The sequence below is a fragment of the Cryptomeria japonica genome, chromosome 3, assembly GCF_030272615.1.
Source record: "Cryptomeria japonica chromosome 3, Sugi_1.0, whole genome shotgun sequence".
NCBI classification, from domain to species: Eukaryota; Viridiplantae; Streptophyta; class Pinopsida; order Cupressales; family Cupressaceae; genus Cryptomeria; species Cryptomeria japonica.
Window position 1 is genome coordinate 219,384,057 of NC_081407.1, and position 11,842 is coordinate 219,395,898.

Below are 11,842 nucleotides of genomic sequence, written 5' to 3' on the forward strand. Positions count from 1 at the left end.
GGACAGTGCCAATGGTAGAGGCCTAGAGCTATTGTTGTATTTTTGGATAAGCCAACACTCACCGGGTTCACGGAGGTGAAGGTTGCTAAGGGATATCTGGGATTTGATACGGTAACGGTTGCATGGGTAGTTACCTTACCATGCAGGTAGCAGTAACAGGAGCTAACCATTGTATCGGGAGGGTTCATTGGCAGTCACCTAGCATGGGGGTGATCGATGCCAAGTGTTACCTGAGATTATGAAGAAGATAGTTGACAATATCACTAAGGTCACTAAGTGGTATATGTTGAAAGCTACTTCTTCCTGGATGGACAAACTTGTCATTAGTGGCCTATAGGCAATTGAAGTTAGAATCCATTGGGCTAAGTTGGTTCACAGCTTGTGGAAATCCTTGGGACTGCGGATGGACCCACGATGTAGTATGGGATGCACCGAATCCTCTTCCTGATAGTCTGATGGTATACTTGACCCCATTGGGTTGAGGATGGACCCACGATGTAGTATGGGATGCATTGAATCCTCTACCCAAATTTGTTGGTGCAAATGACCAGGGAGAAGAATGAGACCCACAGTGTAGTGCACAGTGCACTGACATCCCTTCTCTATCTAGGATGCACTATGGACATGAGATATTTAGCCATTGAGGATGACTCAGTCATGTTGTTTCTGTGATGCCTATATGAGCCAGACACTATTATATGTGATGCTTGTACTTGAGTCAATCACTATTATCTATTGTTGCATGTACAGGAGCCAATCACTATTAACTTGTGATGCATGAATATGAACCTGTTGTCCATTTGGTGGAATTGATTATGTGTTGCATTGATGTTTTGTCATTGATGCCAACACTAGCTGTTTGGATGCTTTACCGACACCCTTCTGGTCCTGGTAGGTTGAGTGGCTTCTGGTTAACTTGGATCCGACATGATCCGGTAGGCTCCGGTATAGTTTGGTGATGGAATTGGCTTGTTCATGATACTCTTACTCATATTTGATCAATTGGTTTTGGTCTGGTGATCAGATGCTATCTTGCTTGCTTAGAAGCTTAGTTTTTGGTTTCAACGAGGGTTTCACCGACAGAGCATTTGGTGGAGATCTTTGATGAATTGCATAAGTGGTGTTGGTGCAGCTTCTGGTGGAGTTTCAGGATGCTGTTGGTGATCATGTTCGAGACTTGGCAGATGAAGATCATTGTTGTAGCGTGTGGACCTATACTGGGTCCTGGTTGATCTAGGTTATGGACCGACTTTAATGTAACGTGTGGATGGGACCTATTGATGTATTTCCAAGATGTCTTATGTGTTGATATTATTTGTTTGGTCTTAGGCCGCCATGGTTTATAATTATGTAATTGGTTTATTGTCTGGTGGCCGACCTGATTGTTTATGGTCAGGGGTTTGTATATATAGATGTGAGATCTCATTGTAGATCATCATGGTTAATGTTAGAGGTCATGGTCAAGGAATGTAATGTGCGAATAATGTAATATCATTTAGGCAGAGGAGTTGGTTGATCATTGGAGATCGAATTGGGTATATGTAAGAGGATTTATTCCTTCGGCATTGAGCTTAACTAAAATTGTACTCAGGCATAGGAGATGCTATCTTTTGCAGTTCAACACTTCTCCGGATTGTAGTCTGGATTTATATGTAGTCAGTGAGGCTCCTTTTGTGATGAGCAATACGCTCTAGGCCGTTGGCCTTCCTGCAAGTGCAGGCCCCTCAATTGTAATTCACATACTTACTATAGAAGTATTATCTGACTGTGGGTAGGCTTCCCACCATGGTTTTTCCCTTTACCTGGTTTTCCACGTACAAATATTGGTGTTATATGGATGGCTTTTATTCTGTGATTATTGTTTATGCTTAATTGGTTTAACTGCTATTCCGGTATTAATATTTTTGGGTTCCGGTATTAAAGTTTAAATTGCTAATGGTTATGGTAATCTGTGACAACTGATTCACCCCCCCTCCTCTCAGTTGTCTTCCGGTTATTTGAACTGTCTAACAATCGGTATCAGAGCTTTGGTCGTCTCTGCAGAAAGCTTAACCGCTTGAAGAAGATCATATAGCGACTAAAAGTTCAAGTTCATCCAGTTCTTCTGTAGCTATCTTTTGAAGGGATATTTCAAAGCTTGATGGAACTAATCACACAGAATGGTGTCACACCCTATAATCCGAGATCTAGCAATCCTCCTCTGGAAAACCTAGACAAGCAGCTTGAGAATGATTGTAGAGCAAGAGAAGCCCTCTTGTGTGCACTTTTCAAAAAATAATGGGATTAACTGACAAATCATTTGGAAAGGCTATATGGGATAAGTTGGAGACTCTTAATGAAGGCGACCCTACAGTGAAGATTGCTAAACTTGATGGTTACCAGGTGAGATATGAAAACCTGAAGATGGAAGAAGATGAAAGGATTACTGCATTCATGGAAAGGGTAAATAAGATTGTTATGGGAATTCAATGTTGTGGTGGAACTCTAAGCGAAGATGAAATTGTTTCTAAAGTGTTGAGAGCCCTACCACCGACTTACAAAATGAAGGCCACTGCTATTAATGAGTTGAGAACAATGGCTAATACGTCTATCAACATAGATACTTTGGTTGGGAAAGTATCTACTTTTGAGCTTGAATAATTTGGACCTTCTGGAGCTGTGAAGATTGAACCTACTTTTCATGCATCTACATCTACAACCGGTAAACAAGATTGGAAAGATTTGTATGCAAAGGAATCAGAAGATATGAAGAGAGAAGATGACGAGTTTGAGAAACTTGAAACACTATTTGCTATAAGAGTACCTAAAGGACCGGTAGGAAGTAAGTATGAAGGAAAAGCACCTTTTAAATGTTTTGTATGTAATAAGATTGGTCATTTTGCATCTAGATGTCCTGAAAGAAATTCAAGATTTGAAGAAAGAGTTAGAAGATCATTTAAGCCTAACCCTGGATATCAGAACAAGTATAAATACAAGAAAAACAAAGACAAATCATGCTACATAGCGGATGAGGAAGGCATTACTGATTCTGATGATGAACCGACAAAAAACTTTGCTAGTGGATCTGACAATGGGAAGGAATAGGTGTTCCTGGCTATCAAGAAAGATGATCCGCCACTGGAAGAGAATGTACCTGAAGAGAAGTCACTTGGTGCTAAAATTGAAGACAAGGATGAATGGGTAATTGACAGTGGTTGTTCACATCATATGACTGGAGATAAAGGGAAGTTTTTGTCTTTGCAAGAATTTGATGGTGGTCTAGTTAGATTTGGAGATGACAAGGCATGTATGATCAAAGGAAAAGGAACTATATCATTGGATGGTAAGAACAATACTGACAATGTTTATTATGTTGAAGGTTTGAAGCATAATATTTTGAGTGTAGGACAATTGGTAGATAAGGGTTTTCAATTACAATTCAAGGATGGAAAATGCAAAATCATTAACAGATCTGGCTTAGAGATTGCAACCGGTACACAAACAAAAGGTAATATATTTCATTTGAACTCTTGTGAGAAGACATGTTTGATTACACATATTGATGAGAGTTGGCTATGGCATAAAAGGCTGTGTCATGTGAATTTTGATTGCATTGTGAAGACCAATTCAACTAAGGCGGTTAGGGATATACCTAAAATTATGAAGCCCTATAATCCGGTATGTAAAGAATGTCAAATGGGTAAACAGGTCAGAACCTCTTTTAGGAGTATACAAGATCTGAAAAAAAAATCTGAAGCATTTGAAAAGTTTAAAATCTTTAAGGCTAAAGTGGAAACTGAGACAAGATTGAAAATTAAATGTTTGAGATCAGATCATGGTGGAGAATTCACATCCGATGAGTTTAATAACTTTTGTGAGAAGCATGGAATAAGAAGACAATTTTCTGCTCCCCGGACACCTCAGCAAAATGGAGTTGTGGAAAGGAAGAACAAAACTATCTTGGATGCTTCTAGAACAATGATGATGGAAGCTAGTCTACCTCATATCTACTGGAGAGAAGAAGTCAGTACAACAGTTTATACATTCAACAAAGTACATATCAAAGGAGAAACCGATAAGACACTTTATGAATTATGGTTTGGCAATACACCTACAATTAAGTATTTCATAATTTTTGGTAGTAAATGTTATATCAAGAGAGATGATATCATTGGGAAATTTGATCCTAGATGTGATGAAGGCATATTTCTTGGTTATTCTAATGAAAGCAAAGCATATAGATGTTATAACAAGAGATTGTAGAGAATTGTGGAGAGTGCTAATGTCAAAGTAGATAAGCTGAACATAAGTTGAATTAGAGTTTATGAGAAGGAACCGACAGTGGAAATGATTATATTTGAACTGGTCCCACCTTTACCAGAAGAGAGAGTCGAACCAGTTACTCCAACAGTATCAGATAATTTTACAGTAACTGAAGAACAGGGAAGAGGAACAAAAAGTCAAAAGACTCCTAGGTATGTGAGATTGAATCATTTAGAAGATCAGATCATTGGGGATAAGAGCAATGGAGTGATGACAAGAAGAAAATTGGCAACTAATGAGGTATGTTTAATTTCACAAGTTGAATCGATATTAGTAATTGAGGCATGTAAAGATGAATATTGGTTTAAAGCTATGGAAGAAGAATTAGATCAGATTGAAAAAAATAACACATGGACCTCGGTTCCCCTACCTAAAAATAAAAATGTTATTGGAACTAAATGGGTTTTTAGGAATAAATTGAATGAGGATGGTCAAGTTATAAGGAATAAGGCTAGATTGATTTGTAAAGGATATTCTTAGATGAAAGGAATTGATTATGGAGAGACTTTTGCACCTGTAGCTAGTATTGAAGTTGTAAGATTATTTCTTGCCTATGTTGCTTATAAAAAATACAAGGTTTATTAGATGGATATTAAATGTGCATTTTTGAATGGGGATATTGAAGAGGAAGTTTACATTGAGCAACTTGATGGTTTTTCACTATCAGATGATACATATATGGTTTGCAGGTTAAGGAAAGTCTTATATGGATTGAAACAGGACCTAGAGCTTGGTATGCAAGGTTGGATAAATATCTTTTGAAGCTTGGTTTTACTAAGGGCAGTGCTGACAATAATTTATATTATAAGATCACTGATGATGATTTACTGATTATTGAAGTATTTGTTGATGACATTATTTTTGGAGGTGAAGATAAGTTATGCATATAATTTTCTAAGAATATGGAGAAAGAATTTGAGATGTCTATGATTGGTGAGATGAAATTTTTCTTAGGTTTGCAAATTACTCAGACTGACAAAGGTATTTTCATCTGTCAAGCTAAATATGCTAAGGAATTGTTGAAGAAATTTGGTATGGGAGATTCTAAACCGGTAAGTACTCCTATGGTTACAAGTGAGAAATTGACAAGAAAAGATGTTTCTGCACCAGTAAATCCTACAGGATACAAATCTATCATTGGAGGTCTACTTTATTTGACTCATAATAGGCCTGACACTATGAATGTTGTTTGTATTGTTTCAAGATTTCAGACTGATCCTAGAGAAAATCATGAGATGGCGGTGAAAAAGATTTTTAGATACCTACAAGGTACATCAGAATATGGCTTGTGGTACCCTAAAGGTGATAACTTTACTTTATGTGCATATACAGATGCCGATTGGGTTGGAGATGTTGATGACTGTAAAAGCACTTCTGGTGGAGCTTTCTTTCTTGGAAAGAATTTGGTTTCATGGATCAGCAAGAAGCAGTCATGTACTTCTTTATCTATTGCTAAAGCTGAGTATGTTGCTACTGCTACTAACTGTACACAAGTTTTATGGATGAAGCAAATGTTGAAGGATATAAAGGTGGATTGTGATGCACTGGTAGTTATTCACTGTGATAACTCTGCTACTATTGATATATCAAACAATCTGGTATTTCATTCTAAAACAAAACACATATCTATCAAGTATAACTTTTTGAAGGAGAAGGTGGAAGCAAATGAAGTTAGACTGGTTTATGTGAACACTAAAGAGAAGATTGCAAATATTTTCACTAAACCTCTGCCCAAGGAATCATTTGAGTACCTGAGAGACAGATTGGGAGTTTCTGCCCCTCCGGTAGAGACTTGATTGATGCGGTTTGGCATTAGTCTGACATGCATTATCAGAGATACTATTCATTTCGGCACTGATGTGGGATGCTACTGCTCAGGGGGAGTAGTTAGCCTTATAATTCAGTGGTTTATGTTTTTGCTTTGATATTTCTGTCATATTTTTGGCATTGATGTCAAAGGGGGAGTGATATTGATGTGAAAAAGAAAGAGAAATTCAAAGCTTTGCAGAGATATTATTCACAGGGGGAGAGATATTGATATTCAGAGTTGTATGTGGGAGATTGTTGGTTGTATTCCATTGGGGGAGACTTGTTTGGCATTTCTTGGTACTTAGATGTTTTTCACATCTAGTGTTGCCATCAATGCCAAAGGGGGAGATTGTTGGCCATTTGGTGGAATTGATTATGTGTTGCATTGATGCCAACACTAGTTGTTTGGATGCTTTACCGACACCCTTCTGGTCTTGGTAGGTTGAGTGGTTTTTGGTTAACTTGGATCCGGCATGATCCGATAGGCTCTGTTATAGTTTGGTGATGGAATTAGCTTGTTCATGATACTCTTACTCATATTTGGTCAGTTGGTTTTGGTCTGGTGATCGGATGTTATCCTGCTTGCTTAGAAGCTTAGTTTCTAGTTTCGATGAGGGTTTCACTGACAGAGTATTTGGTGGAGATCTTTGATGAATTGTATAAGTGGTGTTGGTGCAGCTTCTAGTGGAGTTTCAAGATGTTGTTGGTGATCATGTTCAAGACTTGGTAGATGGAGATCATTGTTGTAGTGTGTTGACCTATACTGGGTCTCGGTTGATCTAGGTTATGGACCGACTTTAATATAACGTGTGGATAGGACCTATTGATGTATTTTCGGGACGTCTTATGCGTTGATATTATTTGTTTGGTCTTAGGCCGACATGGTTTGTAATTATGTAATTGGTTTATTGTTTGGTGGCCGACCTGATTGTTTATGGTCGAGGGTTTGTATATATAGATGTAATATCTCATTGTAGATCATCATGGTTAAGGAATGTAATGTGCGAATAATGTAATATCATTCAGGCAGAGGAGTTGGTCGATCATTGGAGATCGAATTGGGTATATGTAAGAGGATTTAGTCCTCCGATATTGAGCTTAACCGGAACTATACTCAGACATAGGAGATGCTATCTTTTGCAGTTCAACACTTCTCCAGATTGTAGTCTGGATTTCTATGTAGTTAGTGAGGCTCCTTTTGTGATGAGCAGTGCGCTCTAGGTTGTTGGCCTTCTTGCAAGTGCAGGCCCCTCAATTGTAATTCACATACTTACTGTAGAAGTATTATCTGACTGTGGGTAGGCTTCCCATCATGGTTTTTCCCTTTAGTGTGGTGTATATGTCCACATTGAACACTAATTATCAGGTACTCTTGGTTATGGAACCAACACTTGATGGACACTTGATGGCAATGTGTATCTCTTAATGATAACAACACTAAGTTAATATAATAGCATAATTATCAAGTTTAGAGAGAGATCAAGCTCTCATCAAGAGGAGAGAATCATCTCCCTCTGATTGCAAACTACAAAGCCTTTGACTTTTCTTGAGTGGATATGTAAGCTAGGTAATTAAGAGTGAACCTTCAAGGCTAATGTTTGGATCAATGGATGACCCTACTCGTGGAAGGCTAATACTCCAATCATAAGTATATAAATATATGGTATCTTTGATTTGTTGCCACCATGAAGATTGAAGGAGTTTAGATACCAACAATTCTGAATGAGATGGAGGTAGCTTGGTTGATGAAGTTGTTAATCAATGTTAAAATAAAATTGTGGTGGCTAAGGGGTGGATCTTACAAATTGAAATTTATATGTCCTACTATTTAAAGATATTCAATGCGTTAATAATACAAACAAACGGATCAAGAGAAACATATGGTTAAACAATAAGAAACCATTCTAAGGTCATTTTAATTTGGTGTTCATACATTGCATCACAATCATATAGACAAGTTGCAAACTTGTGAATGTAATCTATAATTATTTTCTTAGAATTGTAAATTTTTTTAATGCAAGGAGCTAACCTAAGACAACTTGACCTTGTGATCTAACAATCTACTTAAAGGTTCTTGTACACCACCTTGATAAATTTAGACACAAAGAAATTGAATAGTCTCTACACACCCATTATGTTAGTTTATTAACACATAGTTAGGTTCATTCTTGTGCATTGAATTAAGGTTATAGAGTTCATGTTCAAGCTTGAGGGAATTGGATATAATATTTTTTAGGATTGCTCAAAGTTCAACAAATCCTCTTAATTAAAATCATTAATTTTGTATTTGTGATAAATGATTTCAACATGACATCAACATTTATTCTTCGTCACTGTTTCCAATTCTAAATACCCTAATCTATTATATTTATTTTTTAAATATTCACTTATATGTATCAAGCTAACTTTGAATTAAATCATAGATTCATATGTGCTTAGTTGTTTATATTGTTTACCATCCCAAATTATGTGTATAATATAAGAGAATTTTTTTCTTTAAACAACATTTTTTTTTAACCCACACAACTTTTATAGGTTAATCAAATGCCAATTCTAAACACCATGAGTATTAATCCTTATTCTTATAGTAACATTCATATTAATTTTTAAGATACTAATGATTTTGACTAGCATTTTTTTTTTGATCGGTAATATTATGTTTTTATTAAGGTAACTAAAATAGTGCATGATAAAGCATCATCCACCCAAAATACCACCCTCTGTACACAAAACCACCCTTCCAAAACCATGTTGTTCATCAAACAGAAACACAAAACCCTCCCCCACAATTACTGTAAAAAAGATGTCCAATTACATCGTGCCAAAATGGAATAACTGTGCAACGGAAAAACTAAAAGCAGCTAAAACTAAAACGAAAGATTTTAGTACCAAGAGGTACCGTTGTTCACCATTTTTCATTAGTCTTCACTCATCGACATTCAGTGCACACGAAGCATCCCCCAACCTATTCAATCCGCCAACCACACTACCTAGCTCATTTTGTCTTGCTAACTCCGTTGAAAGACGTATGGTAATCGGGTGCCTCCTTTGCACCTCGTCCACCATCCTAGCCTCCTCTCTCGCTCGTCTAATAATTTCTTCCAACTCCATTATCTGAACATAGATTACTAGACCTTCCCACCCTCTCCTCGCGTCATCTCGAAACCTGGCTTTGACCTCCTCACAACGTCACAGAAAGGGAATCTTCATGTGTCTATCCTGGAGCTCTGCATTTTCCTCTGGAATGCCTTCAAAGACATTGAAACCCCAACCCGGTACTGCCCACTCCAACATAGACTCCATGTTTAGAAGATAATCACATGGGACTATCATCCTCATCACTTTTCTAACCTCCTCGCATGAATAACCCTAGCCAAGTCCCCAAGTCATGATTAAAGAGTAGATATCAACCCTCAAACGATATATGTGGCCAATCACTACCACCTCCTCACCAAGAACCAGTTGAACCGCTTTCAAAAATAGGGGATCTCTTGTCAAAAACATGTTCTCAAGCCTCTTCGCAAGAACAAGACCCCAAGAAGCAGGCATCAACTTCGACGATTTCAGGGTAAAATTAGCTTCCATGCTAGGGGTCTCTCCAAACCGTCAAGCTCTGCAAAAAAAAACGTAATCTTCCCCACCAAACACGCTCAACAACCTCATTGAATGAGCGTAAATTCCATTTTTAGCAATTAAGAAGGCACACACCACAACCGCCGCCATTGCAAAAACATTCGACATTAATTGCCCGTAAAGCACGATCTTGACTCAGCACCTTGAACAAAAGGCAGGCCGCATATCGCACATATCAAGTATGCGAAAGTACTATCCTTGGCAGGTCGTCTTAACTCCATCGCACATTACAATCATTACTATCCCACCACCTCACCTAACCCTTGGAAAACTCACAAGCCACGTTGGACATACCGTTAGCCAACACATTTCCGCTTCTTTTTACATGGGAAACACAAAAGTCTTGGAAAGATTTTAACAAATAATGGTTATGAACTTATTCAGTTTCCAACATGGGGTGTCACCTTTCATAAGAGAATTAACCACCACTTGGGAGCCCCCCTCCAAGTGGACTTTCAAAGCCTTCATATTTACTGCCAAGTCAGTAGCTAATAAAGCCGCTTGTACCCTGACTTCATTGTTAGTTCCATCCTGTAATCTTTTAGCACCTTTGAAGAGGATCTTCACTTCATCATCACATGCCACACACCCCACTCCTGAGGTGCCCAAATTCCCCCTTGACGCCCCATCGAAATTAATCTTCACCCAACCCCTCTCAGGTTTTGACCAACTCACCTCTTCAATTTCAGGAACATTACGCAAATAATTAACCCTAGGGAACCCATGAACGGGTCTTTGACTAGCATTTATATAATCTTTCTAATATTACATTTTTTATAATATTATTTTTCTTGAAATGCAATTAAAAAAATAAAGTTATAGCAATTCAATTAATAGCTAAATTAGAATCAAAATAAATATAAATAATTAATTTAATTCACAATGTCAATTTACTATATTTTATCTTAAAATGTGATTATTGAATATAATAAAATACATTATATGAAATTCAATCAGGTTAGCACTTTTAAAAATATAATAAATTCAATACTTATTTGAATCAAAATATAGAGATCTTAATGGTTTAGGCCCTTCACATTATGAAATATACTAGGAAGAAGTGTAACCAAACACACGTTTATCCACCACACTAATACCATTAATGTAACTCTTTATCCACCACACTAATACCATTAATGTATCTCTTTTTAATTAATAGTATGTTTGTTTTTGTATGTTTTTTCTCTATTGTTAGCTTTTCATAGTATGATTTCTTTTTACAAATATAAATTGTATATTAAAAAAATATTCTATTACTTATGAAATTATATTATATTTTTATTTAATAATATTATATTTTGTTTGTTAACAAATATTTCATAGATTTTATTTTAATTTAATTTCTATTAAACTAAGATAATATATTTTTTTAATGAGATTTGTCTACAAATTCATTTTTACTATTTGATACGAGAGCATAAGAACCTCTTTGGCTAAGAGCTAATGATTACGAGGTATCCATTCCACCAAATTCACTTAGGACATGATACCAACTTGATCCCTTTGATGTTAGAGCCTTACACTCAACAAGAGACGACCCCTGGTGGACTCATTAAGAACCTTTCAACTTCACCAACAAACTTAAGATCCAATGACAAAAATATTTTGTTTTGAAAAACAAGATTCTTTTAATATATGCATAAATAACAAGGTCATACAAAAATGCTTAATACATACAAATGCCAAAAATATTTCTTTCTATTCTTTTAAGCAAGATGTATTACCATGCATATATAAATGCCTTTATATATACTAAAAATGCCTTAGTTCATGACATTGGTTTAAAAAAGGCTTTGGGGGTGGTATGTGTAGCATATATTTGCATCTACTTTTTAAAATGTAAATAATGAAATCAAATCCATGACTAAAACTCTTATGGATTTTAAAAGAAGATTATCTTCTAAGGATTCATATTATTAATTGCCAAGATAAGTTCATCATATTTTTTGTGACAATTAGAAAATTGTTAACATGTGTCAGTTGTGTTTCATCATAAACTATATATTAAGCATTACTTGAGATTTTTTCATAGAGAATTTTTTATTATTCACAAGATTTTTTGGTTATTTGATATGGGATATTCTATGTTGATATCTCT